The sequence below is a fragment of the Eptatretus burgeri genome, chromosome 1 (assembly GCF_056783735.1).
Source record: "Eptatretus burgeri isolate ZD-2024b chromosome 1, Ebu_testis_v1, whole genome shotgun sequence".
In the NCBI taxonomy this organism is placed as follows: Eukaryota; Metazoa; Chordata; class Myxini; order Myxiniformes; family Myxinidae; genus Eptatretus; species Eptatretus burgeri.
The window spans coordinates 40,222,543-40,249,442 of record NC_140961.1 but is presented as its reverse complement, the minus strand read 5'-3'; the positions used below and the strand labels follow the sequence as shown (position 1 = coordinate 40,249,442).

At 42.5% G+C, this 26,900-nt stretch overlaps 1 protein-coding gene and 1 long non-coding RNA gene across 2 annotated transcripts in view; one reads left to right on the top strand and one right to left on the bottom strand.

Annotated features, from left to right (window-relative positions):
• The window catches only part of LOC147034312 (uncharacterized), a 105,248-nt gene that overhangs the window by 16,698 nt on the left and 61,650 nt on the right, over positions 1 to 26,900 (bottom strand). The window lies entirely within an intron of this gene.
• LOC147034314 (uncharacterized) lies at positions 435 to 26,900 on the top strand. The gene is made up of 4 exons (XR_015057996.1): positions 435 to 632; positions 20,324 to 20,372; positions 21,948 to 22,046; positions 25,669 to 26,900. It is a non-coding gene; the product is annotated as an uncharacterized LOC147034314 (long non-coding RNA).

Below are 26,900 nucleotides of genomic sequence, written 5' to 3'. Positions count from 1 at the left end.
AAGGGTCAAGGTCAAACAGCCATAAAATTGACCAAAAACTATGATATTGACCTTTATCTCATGACATTGACCTTGGATGAAAATGACACCCTCTCCATTACATTGGGCATACCAAAAACTATCAGAATGCATACCAAGATCATTGGAATCGGCCTAGTATTACTTGATGTATGACAATATTGGTTTTAGCCTATATCGATGGCAGCCATCTTGGATTTGTGTGGCGCCACCGACCACACCAACCACACCCACCACGGGCGCAACTTATGAATTGGGTTTCTGGGATCTGCCAACCCTACTCGACACCACTGGCACCCTTAAACATCTGCACCTTCCATGTTGAATAAAAGTCACCTAGTTCCTGGACTACTTACTATGAAAACTCCGATTTGTACAAGTACAAGAGTGAAAATTGGGTGTTTGAGTTAATTAAAACTCCCCTTTTGAAGATAATTAATTAACGGCGTTGTTTAATTACATCCTTCATCAGGCGATCCTCGGCCACCTCGCTGTCTGGGGTCTTCAGGCGTATCCTGGGTGACCTCGCTCGGGTCTGAAGCCGCCATGTTTTTTTGGCCTACTCAACCTTACCTTGACTTGTAACAGGCCGCAACGATGTCTTCATGATAAAGGTTTTTTTTCACTTTCCTCAGTCATATTATCGAATGCCTGCTCATCATCATATCTACGGATCGCTGGGTACATTACAATGTTTATAAACGTCTGGAGATGCCAGCGTTTGTGACTTTATTTAATTTTGCTCACATCAATAACTGAGAGAATCTCTTAAATGATGGATTATTTAATTACAGAATGTAAGATACACATTTCAAAGTATCAGCAGTTCCGACTCCTTCAAAAAAGTGTTGAATTGTCCAATTCGGACATTGCACATGCGATTCCGGGTGCATAGTTGTGTCGGCGGCAGTTGGTAACCGCTTGCCAAGCCAGGCATTCCGCTGGAGTGCTTAAGCCACCTATTGAGCTGTGCAGGACAGTTGGTTTCCTGATCGGAATGTGCAGTCGACAGTTATTACAAGGTGGAGGTACATATACAGCAAACACGGACGTGGTACATATGGGTAGATTTGGATCGGTACGGACTCTCCGCAAGTGTGTGGACATGCCACGCCTGTTATGGACTCCGTAGTGGTAAAGTTTCATCCAGTATCTTATGGAGGTTCTATCAGGTTTTCCTTTGTCCTCGCACCTGTTTCTCAAGTATTTATTTATCGGATTTGTTTTACAAAGGTTAAATGTTTCCGTTTGTGAGTTTCATAGCAAAATATATGTGATAACACTCGATTTCCGAGCCGTTTGCCATATTAACGTATTTTCTAAATCACCGAGCCAATTTTTTTTCCACCCATCACATGCAGCTGTTAATAAAGAATAATGTTTGTGATCATCTCCCTGAAACGTCTATATCAATGTAACGTTGTTTTTCAGTGAAAGGTACTCAAGGTTTCTGGGTTGTATACAGTACGTACTGTCGTCGGTAATCACACTGACTGCAACCTGCTCATTCCCGAAAAATTGCTGATATCGGCCAAGTGTGTGTGTGTGTGTGTGTGTGTGTGTGTGTGTGTGTGTGTGTGTGTGTGTGTGTGTGTGTGTGTGTGTGTGTGTGTGTGTGTGTGTATATATATGTCGTTGATTGGTATCTACATAGGTGGGTTTCAGAATGTGGAATGGAGTCCTCCCAGGGTGGGCTCAAAGTATCCACCTTTATTTCAGTAAGGGGTCACCGAGCTGTACAGTACAGTTCATGTCCTGATCGGGATGTACAGTCGACAGTTACTCAGTTTCAGTTTCAAAGTTTTGTGCTGAGGTCTCTCTTCAGGATCGTCGCGAAGTCCCGGACAGCTTCCAACTGTAGTTCGTTTGTAGTAATATTCCCAGGGATGTTTTTAGCTTACCTGTAATGTAGTTCCTTGGAGCTTATGGGTTGGCTTGTAGTCCGTCCGTCCATCTCTAAATACTTGCAACTTCTCAGAAACTCCACATACGATTTCAACGAAATTTGACCACAACCTTCTGGGTGTGCTCTGGCTTTCAAAAGGAATTAGCCACTGTGGCTAATCCAGGTTTAGAATGATTAGCCACAGGAGAAAGGAAATAGCCACATATTTCATTCAAAAGTTTTTTTTTTTTCGCAATATGAAATAATAAGTTAATTTTAAGGCGGATGGGTGAGGTTGGTTGGATTGTTCAGATTGGTTGTATGAGTGAGTTTGACGTGTGAGATTGGTTGAAGGAACGACCATCAGGGGAGGTGGTGATTGTGAGGGATGGTGTGTGTGTGTGTGTGTGTGTGTGTGTGTGTGTGTGTGTGTGTGTGTGTGTGTGTGTGTGTGTGTGTGTGTGTGTGTGTGTGTGTGTGTGTGTGTGTGTGTGTGTGTGTGTGTGTGTGTGTGTGTGTGTGTGTGTGTGTGTGTGTTATGGTCGTTGTGCCTTTAGTGGGGGATGGGGGTGGTTGTGGACCAGGATTGGACCAACCTCATGCCAGTCAAACTCACTCATCCAACCAATCTCACCCAACAACTTAACTCATCCAACCAATGTCACACATCAAACTCACTCATACAACCAATCTCACCCATCAAACTCACTCATCCAAACAAACTCTCTCATCCAAACAAATTCATCCTACTACAGGTACTACTACTGATTGTGTCAAAACTCACCTGGCTACCACTGACCCAACGAAGCATGTAGTGCCGAATCATTCTGGGAAAAAAATATTTTTTTTCAAAAAATGAAAATAAAATTTTGAGATGAGAATCATGGGAATCATGCATAATTGGTCGAATTTTTTTATTTTTTACTAGAAACTAGTTTAAACCTACTAAAGTTAGTATATATAAGCTTGTGCGAAATCACACGTGATTCCCATAATCAAAACATACAAAATGGCGGCCGTCTCAACGAAGGTTGAATTCTGTGCTAAAATCACCCAAAATTCGTCTAAAACTGGTAAAAGAAAAACACTAAAACATGGATTAGTCACAGTGGCTAATGAGTGACTTAAAATACTAGCCACAGGTAAGGGGGATTCGCCCTGTGGCGACGTGGCGAGCGGCAGCGCACACCCAGACCTTCGCCACCCGTGATGGCATTAAAAAAAACAGATTCCGAAGGGTCTACAGAGGGAATTTATGGGAGGTGGATTGGGGGGAGTGGGTTGCCTTCCCCAAAGAGGTATTTGCTTTCTTCTCAAACGATACAAAAAATTCTGATGAAACTTCACGACAACCTTCATCACCAATGACGTACCAAAGTTTGTTCATGACATGAGAAAAAATTGCTCGAAGTGGATTTAAGGGGCTTTGCCCCCCAAAATATGGATTTGCTTTCTTCTCAGTAACTACGCACGCAATTCCGATGAAACTTGACCACCAACTTTACCAACCGTGATGTACTAAAGTTTGTTCATGACATTGAAAAAATTGGGGTCTAAGGGGTTCTACAAGGGGGGTGCCCCCCAAAATATGTATTTGCTTTCTTTTCTGAAACCCCACACAATTTCGATGAAATTTGACCACAACCTTTATCACCCGTGATGTACCAAGGTTTGTTCACAGAATTAAAAAACACATCTATAGGTATTTACTTTCTTCTCCATTATGTATTTTGTGGGTCATCCATGCTGACCAGTGGTTGCCTGATTATCTTATCCAGCCACTACCCGGTGAGCGCCCAGGGGTGCTGCCCCTATGTTTAATATCTCTGTGAGGTTTTTTGTCATCATTCCTGTAGGTCCAGTTATCACTGGTACAACTTTGGCATTCTTTTCACTTCATTGTTGAAGTCTTGGTGTTTGGTCATTTTCTTGATTTCTGCATTGTTTAGTCCAAAATTACTGCTATTAATACCTCCATCAGCAATGCCTTCTTCTCTGTTTTTTGTACGTCAGTATGATTTCTGGTCACAACGCTTTGTTTTCGATGTTCACGATCAATGGGATCATGAGGTTGTACGTGAGCGGTAGGCACTTCCATGTTTTCAGTGATTACTTTTGGTTCATGTTCCCACAAATTTTCTGGAACTGAGACATCAAAGTTTTTGCAGATGTTTCAGTGGATTTCATTATAAACTCTGTTGTGTCATTGTGTGTACAGCTGTTCTGACAAGAGTTTGTTTTTGTGTGTGTTTGGTCATGAAGCAAAGCATATCATTATCTTTACTAATCCCACCGACACCCCTCACCTTTCTCTCTTCTCTTTTTTTTATCCCATGCCGCATGGCGGAAGGGGGATATTGTTGTCACCCGGGTCGTCCGGCTGTCCGTCCGTCCGGGCGTCAACATTTATAGCTGTGAGTGCGATAACTCATAAACTCTTCGCCATATCAATTTGAAATTTGGGTCACACATGTACCTCCTGAAAAGGAAGAACCCTATTGATTTTTGGCGTGGCCGGATCAAAGATGGCCGACTGGGGTGGCCATCTTGAAAAAAATGTTTTTTGTAATAAATGGAAAACCGCTTATCTGATTTCAATTATTTTTGGTTACGACGTTCCTCACCCCTGGGGAACCTTTTCGAGATGATGACCAAATGGTGTCTTGTTTCCAAGTCACCTCCCTCATTATCTGGAATATGTATGACCTTTTTCATTCAATGGCAGGGGATTCCCCATCTCTAATGGTATATTTCATATATATATATATATATATATATATATATATATATATATATATATATATATATATATATATATTGTGACGTCCACGGGACTTGAACAGTCCCGCCAACGTAGATTGAGCCGAAACGATGGAGGCGGTTTATTTATTTATAACCCAAACATGGCGGTTCTAATCGCTCTACCGCAAACGGGACGAGGAAGGTGGCACGAGTCACTTTTCACTGAGTTGATGATGTTTATTTGTTTTTATTATTAACCAGAAATAACAAGACTCGGCAAGAAAAGGGATCCGGGGCGATTCGACGGGATGGTGTGGGATCGGGCGTGGGGAAAACACAGACAATTCCAATGAATATACAATTCTCAAACCCTCTAAGGCGCCAAGTACACACACACACACACACACACACACACACACACACACACACACACACACACACACACACACACACACACACACACACACACACACACACACACACACACACACACACACACACACACACACACACACACAAAACGTAGCTACTTCTAGTGGTCAGGCTGGACCGCGGTGTGGACGCAACTGTCCCTGGATCAGCGTCGGACGAGCTGGCCTTGCTCTCGTCAGGGGGGGGGGGGGCAGGAGAAACCGTGGTGCCGTCGACCTCCTGGTCCTGGCCCAAGTCTGCTCACAGCCGCCAGGGAACCAGTTCTGGCACCAAATTGCGAGCAGGAGAGGGAGGCAGGTCCGCCCGCCGCTCGACCCCTTCCTCCGAGTCAGCAGAACCCCAGAGCCAACCAAGGTGAGGCACGAGGCTCAGCAAGGCTCCAAGACACGATGAAGAACACGATCGAATCGGCACAACAACAAGTACGCTTCCCGCGCAACAGCCTCCACACCAAAAAAACACGATCTTTTTGTCCCGATCTTCTTCCTCTTCCTTTTCGACCCCGAACAGAACCTTTTTATCCTCCTGTCCTCGTCACTTCCAATCGAGCCGTTTATTGGCCCACCGCCGTCGCCTTCCGCCAATCGTGATCACGGGGCGGAGCCATCCGCAGCCCTGTCCTGTGACGTCACGGCCACCCTCAAGGGACGACTAAAAGGGGTTTACGCAGACACACTTACCCTATCCCGTGTCCCTATCTAATTACGTGACAATTATCATTTCCCCCTTGAAGAAATGAACATTTACTAGACAACTTATCACCACTGAATTGCTACTTATTACATCGAGATCCTGGTAAATCGAACAGCATGGCATACCTAATTAAACATCCTAATTACCCTTTGAATGCATACCCCCCCCCTCAAACGTAACAATATATATATATATATATATATATATATATATATATATATATATATATATATATATATATATATATATATATATATATATATATATATATATATATATATATATATATATATATATATATATATATATCTCCACCCCTCCTCACATCCCTCCTCCCACGGTACAGCAACGTTTGGCGAGGCACAGCTCTCCCCCTCACTTCCTCACTCTTCTTCCCCTTCCCCCTTCCCCTCCCTCCTGCCTCCTCTCTTTCCCCTCACTCTCTCCTCTCTTCCTCTCTCTCCCTCCCCTCCCTCCTCTCTCAGCCCCCCTCCTTCATACCCCCCCCCTCAGCAAAGTGACAGGTTGTATTTGCCAATAAAGAATAATATTTGTTATCATATCTCCAGCCAGGTGTTGGATTAGTGGTTAGGGTGGTGGCTTGGGATCCCAGGGTCCTGAGTTCAAGCCCCGTTAGCCACTGAATTAAAAATACACCAGGAGGTTGACTCAGCCTGTCATCCTTCCGACGTCGGCAAAATGAGCACCAGTGTACTGGTAAGGGGGACACTGCATCAGCGGCATAGCTGCGTCCCAACCAATGATGCAACCAGCAGCCACAGGCTGCACTCGACAGAGAGAACATATCCCTGAAATGTCGATATAAAAGTAACATTGTTTTTTGGTGAAAGCTACTCAAGGCTTCTTGGTTGTATACAGTAAGTACTGTAGTTGGTAATCACATTGACTCCAACCTGCCGATTCCCTAAAAATTGCCGATATTGTGTGTGTGTGTGTGTGTGTGTGTGTGTGTGTGTGTGTGTGTGTGTGTGTGTGTGTGTGTGTGTGTGTGTGTGTGTGTGTGTGTGTGTGTGTGTGTGTGTGTGTGTGTGTGTGTGTGTGTGTGTGTGTGTTTCATGAAGCATAATTTTCACAGAACCATGGGTTCTGTGATTTTTTTTTTTTTTCCTGGTGGATCAGCTTTGATGTCCATCGGCTCACAAAATTACTGTGCTTCCCCCATTGTCTCGGGCTGCTTACCTGCCTTCTTTCATATTTTTTTTCATTTACGGATGTTTTCCAATGGCTCTGATTTTTGTCATGTGTGTCAACTTCGATGTCCATTGGCAAGCAAAATTTCAGCTTTCTATGTCAACTGGAGGGTACCGAATGTTTATATCAGTCAGTGAGTGAGTCAGTGGTTAGAATGAGCTTTATATATTAGACTAACAGGGTATGCTTATACATCGTAAGTAATAACGAACTGTGCTTTCCCATTGTCTTGGCTCGCTCACCTGCATTTGTTTTTTTTCATTTATTTACTTTCATATACGGACATTTCAATGATTCTGTAATTTTTCCCAGTCTATGGGCTTCGATGTCCATCAGCAAACGAAATTTCAGCGTTCTATGCCACCTGAAAGGTACTGAACATTAATATCAGTCAGTGAGTGAGTGAGTGGTTAGAATGAGCTTTATATATTGGATATTAGTGGGGCAATAACAGCAATTTTTGAGAGGAATCGTGCAAATGATGATACAAGCATCAAATTTGGCACATTTGTTCTCCAGGGGATTCTAATCAAATCTGCCTGATTGGCCATTTGAAAAAAAAATTTTTTTTTAGAAAAACTTCAAAAAAGTCAAGATCACGAATCAATGTTGGATGCCTGGCTGAGATTGGTGAATGTTTCAGAAACATCATCAAAGACGTTCCAAGTCTGCCATGCAGTTCTCTTCCCTTTACCACGGAAGGCAGACACGACGTCACATCCAGTGAACGCATGGAAGTATGGGATCCCTCTAGCTTTCTCAGGTCCTATTGCAGAAACGACCTCATGGACTGGAATCCATCATGCCTCGGCTCCTTGGCCAAAGGCAATCCACATGTTCTCAAGACCTAGCTCCTGTAAGGATGGCAGTACAGATATTGCCATGACCAGTACGGCCGTGTCATTGGCCTTAATGATAATGGACTTGCTACCATCCGTCGTTGCATCCCTGTCGTGTACAAATATTCGAGTGTCAGCTTCTTCATGACAACATGAAGACAGCATCCAGTGACTTCCTTGTGTTGCTAATGGCATCTTCTCCTTTTGTGACAATGACTGTGCTTGTCGTCTGTGCTTCGCACATCTTTTCCGCAAGGAAGTGAAACAGCTCAGTCTTGTTGCTGTCATCTCGAAGAAAGCTTCTCCAGTTACTTGGGGTCTTACTGGTTCCTGTCACTCTTCTTCTGATGCCTTGCCCCCTTTTCGACCTTGCCTCGGACTTCAGACTTGACTTCTTTTACACATCAAACACTACGTCCACCCTCTCGTACCTGGCACCATAGGATTCCACCTTTGGAATGATGTCTTCTTTATCATAGTCATCAAATATTTTTGAAGTGCGTGGAGGTAGGGCATTGATAAGTGCTGAGCCATCAATGATGACTGCATCTCCCCTTGGTTCTCTCTCTGGGATGTTCACTTGCGCTTCAAGTATTTCAGCCAGCTGTGACTTCAAATGTTTTTGAAGTTTTTTTTTTTTTCTTCAAATTTTTCAAATGGCCAATCAAGCAGATTTCATCAGAAAGCCCTGCAGAATAGAAATGCCAAATTTGATGCTTGTATCATAATTTGCACGATTTTCTACTATCTACTACACTATATTACTAGCATGGCCTGTCTGTGGGGAAAGGGAGTGGGACAATACCCAGCACTGCCCAGCTGAGTGAGATTTTCCTGGATGTTGTTTCTGGACATCTTTGACAATGAAAAGCTATGGAGTTGCAGTATTTGCCTCATGGTGGTTACATTTTGCCTGCGGACCAGCGGCAGCACTGCCTGACCCCACATCCCAAAATACATTTTATAGTGGCCTCAAAAAAGATGCCAAGGCGAATATGTGGTAGGTTAAAACCTTGCCTCGATTCTGAAATACCGACTTCCAAAATTTGGGGTCTCTGGGTGCTATGATTCAGCCATGGAAGAATAACGCACAAACAAACACACAAACACTTAAGAATCTCAACTATATATGTAATATAAATATAAAAGCTCTCATTTGTCAAAGTCATACATTCTTTGACACCTCTTCCCTTCCTCTCCTCGACCTCCGGAGAGTTGTATGGTGATGGAGGGGTTTGGGAGGAGGATGGCGTGAGGGGAGGGGAGGGGAAGGGAAGTCAACCAGAGGGCAGAAGGCAGCATGAGGGGAGGGGAAGGCAGCGTGAGGGGAGGGGAAGGCAGCATGAGGGAATGGGAAGGCAGCGTGAGGGAATGGGAAGGCAGCATAAGGGCAAGGGAAGGAAGCATGAGGAGAGGGGAACGAAAGACACCATAAGAGGAGGGAAGGCAGTGTACCAGGGCATTACCAGGGTGATAAAATGTGCCGAAACAGCAACGTTTTCTTTTTAAGCTCCATGCTCTATATAAAACCAGGTGGGAGCATGTAAAATTAAAACCCATGCTATCTACGTGGTAAAGGCCTGCCTGCATGCATGCTCCACCCCCCCCCCTCCCCAATGCGCATACCTCCAACTTGCTTGTAGTCTATGTTAACCGTGCACATACACCGGCGATATACTCATCCTTTCACTCAAACACATGCACGGATGCGCCAGGCACACATGCTTCTCGGCTGTGCCATATGTATCGAATGTGGACACATGAAAGACGCACTTAGCCAAGCTCACCCTGCATCGTTTTTTTTCCCCACTAACTTGTCTCATGGATTAGTCAAGCAACAGCCTAATACAGGTATACTTACAGGATCACTATCCATAGGTATGTCCAGTCCCACTGGTAGGAGATATTCACCAGGGGTTGGTTGGGGTGGGGGGAAATAATGGTGCACAGATAGGAGGAGTGGCACTGGGAATTGTCAGTATCAACTCGACCCTCTGCCGTAACATCCCTCATTCTTCATATAGGCAGGCAGCAGCCTCATTTCTCGCTGTAGACCTTGATAGAATCACGAGCTGGACAAACACTCGGAATATGTCTTTCAATCCTCACAAATCTCACATTCTCACCCTCTCTCTCTCTGAAATTATAATTTGGTGAACCCTCCCATCTACTGCTTTAACAATTATTTTGAAGAAGTTCAATCACTTTAACGAACTTTCAGGAAACAACATGAGTATGGAATTACCATGATCATTCTTGGGCAAGCCACATACCTTGTGTAAATTGGCCTCCAAAGCCAATCACCGACTGGGCATCCTCCGTCATGCAAAGTCTTAACTTGGCACACCTGAACTCTTATCCACCTACATGGCTTTCATCCACAGCTTGATGGAGTACTACTCTCCCCTCTGGGATGACACCCCTGCGGCCGGCCCTGCCCCACACCTTGCGCAGTTTGACGTAATGGGAACCAAGGCCTTCAGAATCATTGGGACCTACCGCGACGAAGCTGAGCTTCTGGGCCTATCACTTTCACATTGCAGACAGGTCAGTGGTCTCTATCTTCTACTGCCTCCTTTCTGGTCTTGCACACTCTGCTCTTACTGTGCTCTGTCACCTCCACCCCCTCCCCTCCCCAACCCCACAGGACTGGATTGGAAATACTACTATTACAAGCTAGCCATTTCCTAATAAACAATTGTCAGACTATTCTTGCCATAATATGACTATAAAAGGGACAAGCAAGTTTAAAAATGCCTTTCCAATGTATAAAAGGTATGAGTGTTTACAATGAAATTCTCCACTTGCCAATATGGGTCCAGTCACAACATCTAAGGGCTATGACAACATCCAGGCCTGGTGTTGGCTTCGCAGTTAAGGTGGCTGGCTTGGGATATTTGGGTCTTGAGTTTGAGCCCCTGGCAGCTGTTGAATCAAAAACCAGGTGGGGTTGACTCAGCCTGTCGTCCTTCCGAGGTCGGCAAAATGAGTACCAGTGTACTGGTAATCGGGGCATTGCATCAGTGGCACAGCTGCATCCTCAGCCAAAGATGCTACTCGCAACCTTACACTGCGTACGAAAGAGGATGACAACATCCAGGATAAAGCAGTCAACTTGATCAGATCCTCATCCTTGTGGTTGCTCAATCAAGGAAGCTACTTGGACTCGATCAAGGAAATCAAGGACTTTCCAATAAAGTGTCTGTAGAGTGTCGAGGTTTTTTAAAAAGTATTCTCATGAACCTTCTTAAATGGTCGATGTAAGTTTACCATGTGCCTTGCATATGCAACCTAAAGTTTTGCCTGGGGGCTCATAAGTGTAATATCCTTGGACCCCATTTGGTTACATTTAAATTGTGGTTAATAATGTTTACCTCCACTACCAAAGGTTGGTGGAGGCTATGTTTTCACCCCTGTCTGTCTGTTTGTTTGTCTGTGGACAGGATATCTCAAATCATTGTGGATGGATTCGGATAGAATTTGGTGGACATGTTGGGTGCGTGACATGGATGAATTGATTAGATTTTGGTGAAGATCTGGACCTGGATCCGAGAATTTTAAAAAAGTGATTCTTGACCATTGAGTGAGAGGGCTAAAAACGATATATAACACGATATCTCAAAAAGTGATGGACTGATTCGGATGAAAGTTGGTGGACAGGTTGGGTGTATGTCAAGGACAAATTGATTTGATTTTGGTGAAGATCCAAATCTGGATACGAGAATGAAATTTTTTTTTTTAATGATTCTTCACCATTGAGAGACCAGGCCAAAAACGATATACCAGAACAATGTTGCATGACATTTCAAAAAGTTGTGGATGGATTCAGACGAAACATATTGGATTAGTTGGGTAGGTGACAAGGACAATTGATTTTGGAGGTTCGGATCCAGATCCGACCGATCAGTGGGATACAAAACGTAAATTGTTCAGTCTGGTGGAGGTATGTGCTCTACCGAGTGCCATTCTCATCAGTCCCCCCCCCACCCCCCATATAAACTGTCTGGAATATTAAACAATGTATTGTCATCTGCAAGGACAACAATGCATTAAGTATTCAGAAAGGAGATTGAAATGTCGGTGAAAACGGGGCCATATACAGTACGTATGTAATATGGAAATGGCCAAATTTTTGTCCCTACCCCAAACATATGATCCATATATGGGCTGTTTCACAGTCATGGTCATTTCTGGTATTTTGTAACCTTGCATGCTAAATAGCTAAATGAGAGGCTGTAGTATATCTGTCATTAGGGCCAGTCATTGGTACTAGTGATGGCACAACTTGGACCACTTTTTATTTGACAAAAAAATGTCAATTTTTGGCAGCATGGCATAAAAATTGCCATTTTTTTGACAAATAGCTGTCTCATTTTCTCCAGGTACACTGCATTCACAGTGTATAAACAAATACAAGCAGAAATTGGGACTTTTATTTGTTGTTGCTTCAATTTAATACCTCTTCTGTACTTTGTCCACAACATATTATTCATTTCAGACGATGAATATTTATTTCACCCTCAATAAATATGTCCCACCGTTCGTCCGTCAAAAAATGTCCTCTCCGGAAATGCATATTGTAGAAGAATTTTTTTTATATAAATAAAGGGTCTTTTATAAAGTTTATTGTGTGTTTTACCAAGTGTGTATATACCTGCACTGATAGTATGCTACAAAGTTTGAGTGTAACCAATAACCTTCTATTTGCATGGCCTGCACTGATTGCCTTACATGTGTCCGTCAAAAATGTGTCCTCTCCGGAAACACCTAAACTGCCACGAGTTATAAGGAAACTACTTGCTGGCTATAAATTTTGATGTTTTGTAAGGTTGACATGGTCATGAATATCCATTATCAGTAATAGGTATTTACATTTATGTAATTTATCTTGTTACAACACTGATAAATGTATTACTTTGCAGTTATATCTTGTACAGAATGTATTGCTTCATGTCAAAAAATTATGTCCTCTCCGGAAGAAATATGTGATTTTCTTCATATTTTTCATTGTGGTGGTAAACTTTTATTTTCAGAGATAAATTAGTAATTTTTTCAGAATATGTAGAAAAGTACATGTAGTTTTAAAATTTTGTGCTCAATTCCATCATATGCAGTGCTATTAGTGACTGGTAATTAAAACATATCTTTTTTTTCTGGATATTTGAAACTTAGTTCAGTCTTTTATTGATATTTTGACAAATAGACTTCATTTGTATACTGAATCATAATTCCAGTAATGGAATAATACTTGTGGAACATAGGGAAACCACTGAAGTTTGAGAGTGTTATTTTGTGGTTATAGTTGAATTGTATTAATGACTGTTGTAGTTTAAACTAGAGGGGGAGCACTCGGTAGAGTGCAAAACCTCCGCCGCCAATACTGCTAGGTCACTCAAGTGAACCTGATATCCTATTCATTCAATTTGATGTCAACAGTGCTCACAGAGTTATAGTTTGCAACTTTCCCTTTTACTTTTAACTTTTACAAACTCAATTCATTCGTCATAACAAGATTCCTTGAGACAGAAATTGATTTTACGTGGTTATATCCACCTGAAGTTCCAAAATCAGCCGCAATTATAATTTTGGCATGGTTTTTGTTGCAAATCACTTATAACATGTAGAAATGCAAAAAAAAAATCGAAATTTTGTTGAAAAAAAAGTTGCAAAAATTTTGTTTTTCTCTAACAATTTCTTTTTTTGGGGGGGGTGGAAATCACTCAAAACATGTAGAAATGCCAAAAAAAAAAATTCAAATATTTTTCAAAATGGCCGCCATAGCGGCCATATTGGACTTTGGACCAAGTCTAAAATCTAATGGCATGATCCGTGGACCAGATCTAATTCCCCCACCAAGTTTCGTCGAAATCCGTCAAGGAGTTTTTCCGTAATACTGTTCACAAACAAACATGCAAACAAACAGAAAGGGGTGAAAACAGTAACCTCCGATCTTTGATGGCGGAGGTTAAAAATACTCTCCTAACATCCTTGGGGTATTATTTTTAATAAGAAATATTCATTCAGATGCTCCAAAAATTTGGATTCAAGTATTGTAATTAACAATGTTGGATTTGGAGAAATAAAAATATTGAGTTTGAATTTTTAGTGGTTGTGAGACGAACTTGGTACCCTCATTGTGAAACAGTCCATATATCCTTTCATTTTCTATCAATAATACTCCTATCCCCTCCCAAATGTCTTTCTCTTCCACAGTGTTGCATGACAAAAATAGAACATCGTGTTCAGTTTGGAGACGATTCAGATTTTCAAACTCATTACATGTGAGATGGTAAATATAAAGGCAGTATTTAGTGCTTCTCATCTAGCATTTGCAGATACCATAGTGTTCGCTACAAAGGTAACCTCCCCACACCCCCTTCTCTCCCTTAGCCTATTTCAGTCCACTACAGAATGATCTCCCTCACCTCATGTTGATAGGTGTTTGTCACACTCGCTACGATTACCACACATGGATTTACCTGAGTGAGAATTAAACCATGGCTATGAAACCCACAGCATCGAGTGGAGAAAGAAGTACCCAACAATTTGAGCAAAACATAACGGGTACATAGACAAAATTCTAAAGTGACTCGTGATGTTTCTATTCGTATCTCCATCATGTGCCGGGTGGCATTGCTGTTCACGAAACAATAGTTTATCACGAGTGCTTGTTATAGCTGAAAAGATTGTGGCACCAGGAAGGAACAGTCCATGTCAAATCCTGTAATATCACCTATTCATTTCACCACATTTGTATTCCTTTTAGCCCAGCCTCAAATAATTCTCAGGTTACCTATAGAAAGCCACTCACTCTTCCTCATCTCAACAACGCTTGAGGAACACCATTTCATTAACCTTCTGACAGTGTGCGGTGTAAATTCTTTGTCTCCATTTTCCTTATCGTGGTGTTAAGGAGCAGCGAGTTTGCCTTCCCTGAAAGTTGCTGGCCTAATTATTTAGCAATTCTTCAATACGGTGTTAAAGTTATCATTTCTTTCATTTTGGACAATGTCTTGCAAGCAAATGAAAGTGGATCAGCCCACGGCAGTGCTTCAGATTATTACAACAAGGTCTAAAGGGAGCAAGTGAGGAGAATATTATTGCATGCAAATCAAGAACGTCTCGCTGGAAATATCTGAGAGCAATCAAGGAGGTCAAGAAGAATTTTTGAAAGAAATTGTAGCCAGCTCCATGATTGCATGCCATTACTCAAAAATTCAAAATTAGACAACTGTACAGGATTTTACCCACAACTTAGAAATAACACAGGGGGCACCGAATGGTTAAAAACTGCAGGAGAACAACCAAATTGAGATTTCACCGGAGAACAAAGATGCTTTTTGTACAGTGATGATCATCAGAAAGCTCGGCGTGCAGTAGGCCGCGCAGCCCTTTTTTTTTTTTTTTTGCAGACACGTTCCTTGACCATATATCTAACCCCCCCCCCACCCTTTCAATTTCCCCCCTAACTCCCTTTAGAGTCTCTCCATCCACCTCCTCACTCACCGCTACCTGCCCTCCATGTACCTGCACATCACACCCGCCAACAGGTTCCTTCCCCTCGGGAGGAGATGCGTTTGTCGAAAACAAGAAGGGCATTGCTTTTGAGTGACCCTCGTACACTGGTCTGCTATTTTTGCTGCATGCCCCCTATGATGTATTGCAGGTTATCGGTGAACAATTACATGAGGTCAGCTGGACCAAGCCACGGCCTATGGCTTTGGCTCTGACGAAGCGCCCATTCCCTCGACACTCTCTGACGGCTAGGAAGGAAGCAGACATGGAGGGGACAAGTAGTACAAAGAGGAAAACAAATGAGTAAATATGTAAACCAAAAAGATGACTATAAAAGCAGGTTTTTGTGAAGACAGTAGCAACTGGTCTCTTTTGGGCAATGCACTATCACTGATTCGCAGAACAGTCATCACTGATGAGGAGACAGTCATCACTGATTACAAGTTGGTGTTTGGTGAGGAAATGAAAATGGTGGAAATAAAAAACAAAATCACATAGCTCAACCTCCTTGACATATGTGAACCGACGTTCACAAAAGACCTAAAAAGTTTGCAGTCAGTTTTGCATACCTAACGGGAAAATATTGATGTAGTTTAATTAATACACGTCAATCAATTTCTTCCATCGTGCTTTTCATTTTGAGGAAAAGTGACAAAGCACGAATACAAATACATTTCTCTGCTTTATGATTGCTAACTCGCTCACATTCCATCTGATGATTAATGTACGAGTTGGGACATAATTCTGTCCATTGACCAATTCTAGTACTCTCTCTCTCTCTCTCTCTCTCTCTCTCTCTCTCTCTCTCTCTCTCTCTCTCTCTCTCTCTCTCTCTCTCTCTCTCTCTCTCTCTCTCTCTCTCTCTGAGTGCAGCCTGTGGCTGCTGGTTGCATCATTGGTTGGGACGTGGCTATGCCGCTGATGCAGTGTCCCCCTTACCAGTACACTGGTGCTGATTTTGCCGACCTTGGAAGGATGACAGGCTGAGTCAACCTCCTGGTGTATTTTAATTCAGCGGCCAACGGGGCTTGAACTCGATCCCAAGCCACCACCCCTAACCACTAAGCCAACACCAGGCTAAGTTCTAGTCCTATTATGTGTGCAGTTGAGGTTGATGGATATTATATAATGGGTGAATGAAATGAACCATGCCTGGTGTTGGCTTAATGGTTAGGGTGGTGGTCTTGGGATCCTCGGATCCTGAGTTCAAATCCCACTCGGCTGTTAAATTAATACCAGGTGGGGTTGACTCTGCCTGTCACCTTCCGAGGTCGGCAAAATGAGTGCCAGCTTGCTGGTATCCTGTGTCGGAGTGGTGACCCCTCGAGGATTGTGCCAAATAGCCAAGGAGACTGCTTAGACAGCACCAATGCTCTGCAGAGAGTATGGTCCCAATGGATGGATGAAATGAACCCATCGACTGCTTTGTTGTTCTTTGTGCTGCCAAATGGCACAGCAAATCTACTGCCGATCTGTTGTATTGTTAGCCACTGGAAGAGGTTCAGTCTATTGAACTTCTTAGCCTTACCAACAGCTAAGACCTATCCTCGGCTGACAACATTGAAAAGCTGGCCTCCAAAGCCAGCCGGAGGATGTGGGCTTCCTCCATTGTTCCAAGTAATTATTTGAGAAATCAGAACTCACAGCTTACAAGGCTATTGTCCATAGTTCAATGAATTACTGGTTTCTCCTATGGCCTGGCACCCCAGCATCACATCTGTCTCTCCTTGAATCTGTGGAATCGAAAGCTCTCAACAAGATTGGAATCTCCCATCAGATAGTACGATAGTACTCTCTATGTAGGGACGGCGCAGAAAAAAATGTCCACCCCATCTGCTATGTACAAAACTAAAGTTGCAGTATTATAAGATCGACACACAAGCCTGTTGCTTTCACATCACAGGCAGGTCAGTGGTCATCACAAGCAGGTAGGTGGTCTTCCATTTTTCTTTTTTACTGCCTCTCCAGTCTAGCTCCCTCTGCTCTCTCAGCTCCCCAGCCCTCCTCAAATTCCCCTGAAAACATTATTCCAGTAGCACCCTTCTGGTTAAACTCCCAAAGTCCAACCTTACTGCCCACTTCCACTCCTTTGTTCCTATTTTCTCCCGTTTGTGGAACCCCTCTTGTGTAACTGTTAAGTCCAATTAATCCCTCCAGGGTTTCAAGCAGGTAGTGCATACCATATCAGGTCATCCCCCATCCCTACTTGTGATATTTTTTACCCCAATTAACCCAACTTAACCCAAGCCTCTTACATTTAAGTTAATGTTTCCTTGTCTTCTCTTTCTCCATTCTTGTTCATTCATTCCCTTAAGCTTGTTGTGTCCAACTGTGGCCCCACTGTCAGTTTGCTTCCTTTTTACTCTTGTCACATTGCTCTTTTATGAGTGTCGCCCTTGTATAGAACACTTAAAAGACCTGGCAAATGTGTCCTGTTGAATTCCAGCTGAAGGCTACTCTGCAGTGGTCAAAATGTCAAACCTCTGAGCTTTTTGTATTCAGATAAAATCTCCAGATGGTTGTACTTCTGTGGTTTTCACACTTTTGCAACAGCTGCATAATTTACAGGTGATTTCCCCTCTCCCTCCCTCAACTACATTCAGCTAAGCCTGGTGTTGGCTTAGTGGTTAGGGTGGTTGGCTTAGGATCTTAGGGTCCTGAGTTGGAGCCCCGTTGGCTGCTGAATTAACACCGAGTGGGGTTGACTCGGCCTGTTATCCTTCTGAGGTCAGCGAAATGAGTACCGGTGTACTGGTATAGTGGCACAGCATCAGCGGCATAGTCGCGCCCCGCCAAAATGATAGCGACCCGGCAGCCAAGCTCACATAAGCAGGAAGAAATAGAACTACATTCATCTCTTTCCGAATTTACAAGGTTTTGTTTGCATCGGAAAGAGGATACAAGAGGTGTTTAGAAAGTTTCTAACCTGACCTGTTTAACCCTTTGAACCCTGAGCTCCTTGGTCTTTTGGCTCCTCCACCATGGGCTCCCTGGAGAAAAATCCAGCCGCTCGGGTATATGGAGGTTTGAATAGCAGCTGGTAAGCTGGCTGGTAGGGTTCTAATGGTTAATGAAATTATCACTGTAAAGATGATTTTTCATGTGTATAGTTAGTCAAGTGGCTGTTCATTACTATCCATTTTGTAAAAGCATCATGAATGTGAATATTACATAACTTGACCATGCCAGGTAAGTGGTGGTATATCATTTCAGTAGATCGTTGTTGATTGATTCTAGACTTTTTCCCTACCTAATTGCTAATTATACCAGAACAGGTGTGGGTTGTACATTTGAACATGCATTGAATATCTACTTCCTTTGCATGGTTCAAATTAGCCTCTGCTTCTTTGGCCGACCCTAATTGGTGGGTTGGTTTGAACAGAAACTGTGGGTGGAGCCTGAGGGAGACAAAATTTAAGGGGACTTGCTTGCGATTGTTGCCTGTGGGGAAAGAGTTGAGTGGTGAGAGTTGAGGCAGTACAGATGTCTATGTGGAGAAAAGAGGTGAGAGAATTCTGGTACGAAATGTCCAATAATTGACTTATTGGAGATTCAAGCAATTGAAGGAAGAGCAGTCATCTCCAGCTTTTTGAATTGGTTCATTTAACAGTGGCGAAGCATAGAAATACACACTCAATCCTGCTCGGGGCTCAAAGAGTGGTGATTCCATCTCCTTTCATGAATGTGCATTTCAATCACACCATTTTACATGCTGCCGACACTCTCAGGGCTCTTTTTGCCTGTAGCCATTGTGACAATTTGTTCTTCGCTGGAACATTGTGCATGAAAAAGGTTTCAGCAAGATTATTACCCAGAATGTTAGCAAGATTATTACCCAGAATGTTGATTACTGATGAGAAGAGCGCTTGACTTGACATTTACGTGGAGTTTTTTTTTTTGAGCAGTTTCAAGCAAAATGAAGATAACTTTATTAGCAGGATTGTGGCTCAGGATGAGTCAAGGATTCACCAATTTTATCTGAAGACCAGACAACAGAGCATGCATTCTCTGCCTCCCAGAAAGTTCAAAAAGGTGTCAGTTACAAAGGCCATGGCTCCTATTTTCTGGGACAGTGAAAGGGCGATCATGACTGACAACCTCCCAAAAGGTGTGACCTTCAATGGGAAATACAATACCGATTAAACTGCAGCAGTTGAAAAAAAGCCATCAAGAACAAATGCTATGGATAGTCGAATCGAGGAGTGTGCTTCTCAGAGATTATGCATCACCCCACACAGCCAAGGTTCTCGGGACCATAGCGCCAACTGCTTCATCATCCAGTCTATTTATCAGACTTGGCTCCATCAAACTTCTACTTGCTACCCGAGATGAAGGAAGAGCTTGTGGGAAGAGTTTTGATGATGATGTATCACAACAGTCAGCAAGTTTCTGGACAAGCAGGACAAGGACACCAACAAGACAAGTAAATCCAAGCTGCAGCAGTGCTTTGTTAAGCGCTTTGTACTCGAGGGGAACAATGTTGAGAAATAAACAATTGAAAGCAAATTATGTTGCTTTTCTCTGTCAGGCAAGAATCTTTCTGATTGCTCCTCATATCACTTGTGCACAATAACAATCCTACTTTCACCTCCACTTCATGAAACCTTGCCACCTCTCCTCTACTCCATTGACTATCTTCCCACGTAGTTAGTCACATGTGCGTGCATGCCACGTTGCAGCACTTGATTAAATGAAAGAAGCGAAAATGCGCATTATGTGGGTTCCCGTCTCATTGCCCAATTGCGAGTCACTCTCTCCTTTCATAAGCAGTGATACAAGTGAAATGTAATATCACCTGATAAGGGCCACTATGATGAGGGAATAATAAAGCTGTCCTTTTGTCCTCATCATGGGCTCGTGGAGTATTGGGCTGAATGTTGTGTCTTTTTAACTTTAACTGTTGTAACAGGGTGGCCGCAACGTCGTATTACCCCTGATAAATTTATTGCAATTCCCTCCCTCCTTTTCCTTTTGCCCTTCCCCGCAGTCGTATGCAGATGCTTTCGGATGAATGTGCCATCGATTGGAGCTAACGGGTATGAAATGTGGTGTTCTGATCTTATAACGTCGTTAGCACCACCCCCTCCCCCACCCCAAGCCCTCCTCCTTCTAAATTTCCAGTTTTTCCTTTCTGAGGGTTTCCTTCTACATCCATCTTGTCCATCCTATGCATCCTCCATTCCCCTCATTCCTACCTCTACCCATTGTTTTGTCCAAGTCTCCCTCTATTTTGTCCTTCAACTCAGTTGTTAGTGTTTCCCCGCTCCCCTTCCTCTCTGTTCCGTTCCCTTTGTCGTGTTACATCCTGATCCATTCAGTATTCTAGCTCTTCCATGAGCCTTGACTGCATACAAAAATAGGAGAATCGACATTTCACATTGGAATTGGAGCATCATCCTCCACACATTGACCTTGAGATATTTATTTGGTCCTTATTGGGGAAACTGGCTGGTACCACAACTTGTTACTGTTGGAATAGCTGAAAGTGTCTGGTTTCAATTAGATGGCACACCGACGCATTTTGTGTGGTACGTTCGGGACTGTATCCATGAAACGCTCCCTCAACAATGGATTGGACGTGGATCACCAACATCTCTAGCTCCTCTACAATAGCCACTACGTAGTCCAGAGCTAACGACTCCAGACAACTCTTTGCGGGGTTTCATAAAGGAGAAAGTGTCGACAAACTGGTATAGGATGATGGAAGAACTGCGCTCTGCAGTTGTGGCCTCTTTTGCACAGGTGACTCCACTAGTAGTGCTGCACAAGATGTCTAAGAGGACTTGGTGACAAATTCAGTAGTGAAAGGAGAATGATGGAGTGCACACCAATACAATGACTTGATTAATTATTGCAAGTACTGCACAATAAAACCCGTATATTGAAAGAGTATACGAATGAATGTTTTACTCAGGTGGGGTAAAGCGACTTTCAGCCCCCCCTGATAAACCATACATTCATAAGACGTCTGTCTATAGTTGAGGCTAAACTCTTAATATGGCAAAAAAAATTCATGTTGTTGCTTCTCAATAATTAATCAGTCGAGGGTTTTCTTTCATGAGACAAAATGAAGGTTTAGTAACATCTCCAGAAGACAAATTATGATTCTGGTGCAATTTATGCCAATTTAGTTAACACTCTGTGTTAAGTTAAATTGAGTGTCAGTATGGCACAACAGGCGAAATAATTACCCTGGAATAAGCAGTTATTGCATACACAGAATGTTTTTTTTTTCAAATAAGAAGAGGCTCAGTTAAGTACTACTTTGCTGATTTTGCAATAAACTGCAGAGAGCAGACTTAGTCTCAGGCCGCCTGAGATATGAGTCAGGCGGTCATCCGTAACACACAGGCTTACTTATAGGTGAGTCCTAGCTTAATTATATGCACATACTGTACTATACATACACAGTACTGTGCAAAACTTTGGGTTATTCCAATGATATTCATTCTTAAGGGTAAATGCATAAAATTATCAGTTATAAAAGACATTGCGTTTATTATTGTAAATTAACAGCCTTTATAAATGTGCGTGAAACAAATTGCTCAAGTAAATAACAAGAACGGTGTCATTTTATAGTACTTTGCATGTCTGCCCTTTGCCCTCTCTAGTGCCATCACTCTTTTACCCACGCTTCCTGAATACGACTGAAGCACAGTTGCAGGAATATTGTGCCAAATATGCTGTCATACATTCCACAATTTTGAAAGGTTTGTTGGGTTCCTCTTGTTAAGCCTGTATCTCACTGGGCTGCGACAGCTCGCGACTAGTTGGAGACACCAAATTGCGATAAAACAGCAATAATTTTCACTTGGAATCACACTGAATTTATACTAAAACACATTTGCGTATGTCTCACGGATATCGCACGAATGTCCCAGGATCTCCCGGCGAAATTTGGGATGAACTTCGCCTGGAGTTCGCATACATGTCGCACGACATTCGCGCGACGTTCAGGTGACAAAACTGAGATTTTTTTTGGCACATGCAACTGTCGCGCGACGGTCACACGACGGTCATGCGACCATCGCGCAAATGTCGTGCAACAGTCGCACGACAACTGTGCGTGCCAATTGAGAAATCGGGACTATATATATATATATATATATATATATATATATATATATATATATATATATATATATATATATATATATATATATATATATATATATATATATATATATATATATATATATATGGCCTCTCCCTTCCAGCAATGATATTGTCAGTTGGGAAACGAGTAAGAGAGTTCCTGACTGAGTACTACAATAGTGTGGGAGCTGTGCCCTGGCATAACAGGATGGTGGGATTACAGGAGAATGCTGACCAAGCCTGATTGTTCAAAGTGTTCTGTTACTTGTCAACGTTGCACCCACAAACATTGTGTGTGACCCAATTGTTCATCTGCCTTGATAGGGGCTTGTGGGTGTGACCATATTTTGTGTGTGACCTAATTTATGTAAAAGAATGTGTGACGTGATTTAGGAATGAAGGGAAGGTGAAAGAAATGATGGGAAAGTGAAAAGTTTGCATTGAAGGCCATTACTCAGAACAGGAGAGAAAGAAGACAGACAATGCTGGTTTTACAATATGGACTATGAGGTTTTTTTTGTTTTTTTTTAAGTCATATCTGGATTGAACTATTGTGAATCTATCTACACTACATTACATGTCACATTTGTCGCACCTTCTGACTCACGGAAACTAAATTGAGAAGGGTTCGAGACCGGTTCGAGACAACCGCGCCGACTCTGACTATTTTGAGATAAAATTTGTCGCACAAATTTTTTGAACATGTTCAAAATTCCAGCGACACCAGAGCGACGTCTTGCGACTCACGTGAGGAAATTGAGAACCACCGCGAACGTTTCCAGACATGTTGGAGAATCCCGTTCGCATTTTGTCGCGAGCTGTCGCAGCCCAGTGAGATACAGGCTTTACTGCCGAAAGAGTGGATATTGCATTTGGGTCTGTTTGTCTATTTGTTTGTCTGTCTGTTTGTTTGTCCGCACAAAACTTTCGTGTTTTTCTCTGCAACCGCTTGTCGGATTGAGACAAAATTTTCACCATTGGTGCGACTACTCATGCATGTTTAAATGATAATTATGACGTCATAGGTCAGGTGGTGTGGCAGCCATGTTGGAAAAATTAATAAACTTTCAATGTCCGTATCTCTGAAACCGCACCAAGGAAAAAAATTAAAACTTGGTACATAGCAGGTACTCCTCATGGGGAGTGGGTATGATTTTTTTAATGTTATAGGCCCCTTCATTATGACGTCATAATTGCATATATAGAACGCAAATCTGATCACTATGAAAAATTTTGAGGGTCATCTCGGGATAAAATGGTCCACAATTTTTTTTGGACAACGCCATCGGTCACATGCTTTGGCAGCCATATTGTTTTTTGTTTTTCTTGACCTTCAAAAATCTTCTTCTCTGAAATGGCTGAACAGATCGAGGCGAAACTTTACACTATGACTGCCTATCCATGAGGAACAAAAGGTTCACATCAGAGGTCACATGGTTTTTTTGAGGGGGGGGGGTTGTCTATATAGTTGAGGCTTGATGAAGAGCTAGTACACTGATTGGATCAGGGTGTAACAAACAAGCAGGACCCAAAACACACGTGCATGGGGTGAACAGGTTAGACACAGAGAATGGATACAGAAGGAAACTCCAAAGAAGGAAGACTGAAAATATGGGTGGGGTTAACGAGGGTAGAGAAGATCAGAGTTTTGGATTGGGGGCAATCTGAGATGATGGTGAACAGCTGTCCTGAAAACCTGGAGGAAAGAATGAGATTGAAGATAATGTGGAAGTTGATTGCACAGGTGGGGGGAAGAGGAACAAATGAGTGGAGATGAGCAGTGATCCTGGATTTAGGTAGTTTCACCATAAGGGTGTTATGGTGGACCATGTGTGCCCTGCAGAAACCTGGGGGGGGAAGCATGGAAAGAACAGAGGATGCAAGACCAGAAAGGAGGCAGTAGAAGACAGACCACCGACCTGTCTGCTTTGGCAAAGTGATAGGCTCAGACTCGGCTTCATCGTGGGAGATTCTAATAATCTTAAAGGCCTTGGTTTCCATAGCATCAAGCTGAACAATATGTGAGGCAAGGGAGCCAGCCCAAAGGGGAGAGCAGTACTCCATCAAGCTGTGGTCATTATGACAAAGTTGAGTTCTTAAGCTCATTCAAACTCCATTAAAGTGTGAGGTGCATTGGACCAGGCTTGGAAGGCTTGTTCCTTCACATTCTGCCAAGCTTCCTGGTCAGCCTTGGCAACCATCTTGTAATCATAATATGTTTGAAGCAAACATCTTGCATCTCGTAGGGTGCTTGGCCATGCTGTCCCGGTGATCTTTTTGGTGGCACCTTGCCGGCGTCCACACCGACGCTCACCTCCATTGAATTTTTAGGCAGTGCAACCCGGCTGGACAGGGTCAGGTATGCACACCAGAATCCAACACCATTCAGTCGATCTGCCTTTGGCTGTGCTCAAACTCGAGGTTGGACTGTTTGGCAGCCATATTGGATTTACCCTAAAACATATAAAAAATCTTCTTCTCCTGAACAGCCAAACAGATTGAGGGGAAACTTCAAATAAATGTTCCCCAAAGCATGCGTGTACTCGGTTGTTAAGGAATAATTGATAGGTCACATGGTTTGGCAACCATATTGGATTTAAGAAACATATTAAATGTTTTCTGTGGAACTGCTTAATCAATCGACGTGAAACTTCACAATTGTGATCTAGTAGTGATGGGAAATAGATATTTTAAATTTCAACTTGATTGGACACATCGTCTGGCAGCCAGAATTATTTAAATTTTTGATAGTTTTTTTTGTGTTTTTGTTTTAAATAAGGCTCACTTGGCTGTGCCTGGATGGGTTTGAGGGTAGAGGAGTAACAGTTGAAATGTGAATCCTATCCAGGTTCCTCCTGATGACTTCATCTTTTCTTTTTGCTTGTTCGGGTTCCTTCTGATTACTACAATGCAGGACTGTACCTATTTGGTCTTCCATTTGATTTGAATTGAATTTATTTAATCCCATTCTGAATTCATTTGATAATGATAAAAAAAAAACATCATGGGTCAGGGTCAGGTGTCCAATCAAAGTGGCACGTCTTGGTACCCAGTCATCACTGCCAGCAGTTATAAAGTGGCAGTTCTAATCATGTCTCTTATTAATAACGTAACACACTAGTACACAAATGCCACACAAAATACACCACACAAACACCACACAACACATCATGCAAAAGAAGTCCTAGTGAGGGTCTGCAATCTCTGATTGCTCTTTTTCTTATCCTCTGTTTCCAGGTAATCCCATATGGCTATGATGGGACTCATGTCCAGACTCTGGGGTGGTCATTCTCACACTTGGAGCACACCAGCTGTAACCTTGCTCCCCAAATATTGTTTTAAGATATTAGATGTGTGTTTTGCATCATTATATTTTTAGAAAAGGGTAATTCCACCGTAACGGACGTAACATTCAGACAGAACTTATTGGCAGTTCTCAAAAATATTTCATGAAGTACAAGGTTATAGTACCAAATGTATTAGTTTATTTTGTGCAGTGAACACAAAGGTGCCAGGAAATGGTGATTATAAGAGATTAAGAATTTTTGCCTGAGTGCTGCGGTATGATGAATCTTCTTTACGGACGTAACCGTCAAAATACCCGCTTTAGCATGATGATCGTTTTGTCACAAATTTCTGTGAAGTGTTCTACGACAGAAGACTAAATCTGGTATAGCAGCTTGGTATAGGTACGTCTTTGTATTCCCAGTATTTATTTGAGGAATTAATGATACCGAGTAGGCAGTACTATGGCAAATGTAATGTAACGGACCTAACAATTGAGCGTAATGGACGTAACATCTCCGGACGTTTATTGATAAACGTCCGGAGATGCTACCACAATGTATACAGACACTGCTTGATGAAGCTAATATTGCAAAAATTCAATTATTTCAATTCATGATCTGTCATATGGTATATAAGGTTTAATGAAAAATGTACTTTCAAAAAATAGCCACCAGGTAACTTTTCCCATGGAATTACCCAAAATGAATCCAATTAAATGATTTCTATTGGGACATGCATGGTGCTTCAGTATCTGCTTGTACTATCTTTTGGTCATGTTCCATCGATTTAACAAGTTTTCTTCCACCAAAAGCTGAGATATAATACAACTCCAGACAGTCACAGAGCCTCCCCCTGTTTTTAACTGTAGGCTACAAACATTGCATGTCATAATGTTCTGCAGGTGTTCGGCATAAGAACTGGCATCTCTTACATCCAATAAGTTTAAACTTGGATTCATCGGATCAGAGTACCCGATTCCATTGTTCATTTGGCCAATCTTGGTGACATTGCCTTGCAAATTTCAGTGTTTTCACCTTATCCTGTGAGCTTAGCAGTGGTTTCTTTGCTGCAATTCTGCTGTGGAGACCTGCAGCAATCAGCCTTCTACGCACAGTGTTGGATGAGGTGTTTATGCTCAGACCTACTCTCATTTAATTTGTCAGCTGCTGACTTGATTTTCC